At 40.1% G+C, this 1,177-nt stretch overlaps 1 pseudogene; it reads right to left on the reverse strand.

Annotated features, from left to right (window-relative positions):
• LOC111966151 (SRSF protein kinase 3-like) overlaps positions 1 to 1,006 on the reverse strand; it is an 18,812-nt pseudogene extending 17,806 nt beyond the window's left edge.
• Positions 1,007 to 1,177: the final 171 nt, after the last annotated feature.

Raw genomic sequence — 1,177 nt, forward strand, 5'->3', positions numbered from 1 at the left:
GAAAATTATGTGGATATATTGAAGCAACATCTCAAGACATCAGTCAGGAAGTTAAAGCTTGGTCGCAAATGGGTCTTCCAAATTAACAATGACCCCAAGCATACTTCCGGAGTTGTGTCAAAATGGCTTAAGGACAACAAAGTCAAGGTATTGGAGTGGCCATCACAAAGCCTTGACCTCAATCCTACAGAAAATGTGTGGGCAGAACTGAAAAAGTGTGTGTGAGCAAGCAGGCCTACAATCCTGACTCAGTTACACCAGCTCTGTCAGGAGGAATGGGCCAAAATTCACCCAACTTATTGTGGAAGTCTACCCAAGATGTTTGACCCAAGTTAAACAATTTAAAGGCAACGTAAACTTCTGACCGACTGGGAATTTGATGAAAGAAATAAAAGTTGAAATAAATCATTCTCTCTGCTATTATTCTGACATTTGACATTCTTAAAATAAAGTGGTGAATTTATTTGGTTAAGGTGTATGTACATTTCTGACTTCAACTGTACATAAATWATTATAGTGCYCGATTTTGGGGACTGTCAGTTTAAGATTAAAAATATAATTTGGTTTCTGTTTACTGAGGCAGGCTCAACCACAGGGATAAATCTCAATGCTGCATTAAAATCATTAAAAAACTGTCTAATACAGGAGGTATTCTGTGACAAAAACGTTATATACATGTGAGTATCAATCACAATCCAGTGTGGTGAATAGGTAACAGGCTCAATCCATTATGAGGACACTGCATCAGAGAGATGCACCTTTGAACAAGTAATAATCTGTGTACAGAATGTCCCTCTACAATCTGTAGTCTATGGATCATAACAAGTGTAATCCAAATTGACTGTTATGAAATGAGCATGTGTAAAATGTTGAGAATAAATTATACTTACGGTTTCTGGGCCGCCTGTACAGAAGTCCGATCTGAGCACATGACTGAATAGGACGCAGCCTGTAGACAGTAGAACTCTGACTGACTGTGACCAGTTAGCTGTGTTTAGGTATGAGGGCCGGCTTGGTCTAAACATGGAAATCCCCAAACTCACTCAACTCACTCTTCCTTCTCCGGGTTTCGTCCTCTCTCTCTCTCTTTCTCGCTCTCTCTCTCTCTCTCTCTTCTTTCCTTTTTGCTGCTCTCTCTCTTCTCTTCTCGTCTCTCTCTCCTCTCTCTTTCTCTCTC

This window comes from Salvelinus sp. IW2-2015, linkage group LG7 (assembly GCF_002910315.2).
Source record: "Salvelinus sp. IW2-2015 linkage group LG7, ASM291031v2, whole genome shotgun sequence".
Classification (NCBI taxonomy): domain Eukaryota; kingdom Metazoa; phylum Chordata; class Actinopteri; order Salmoniformes; family Salmonidae; genus Salvelinus; species Salvelinus sp. IW2-2015.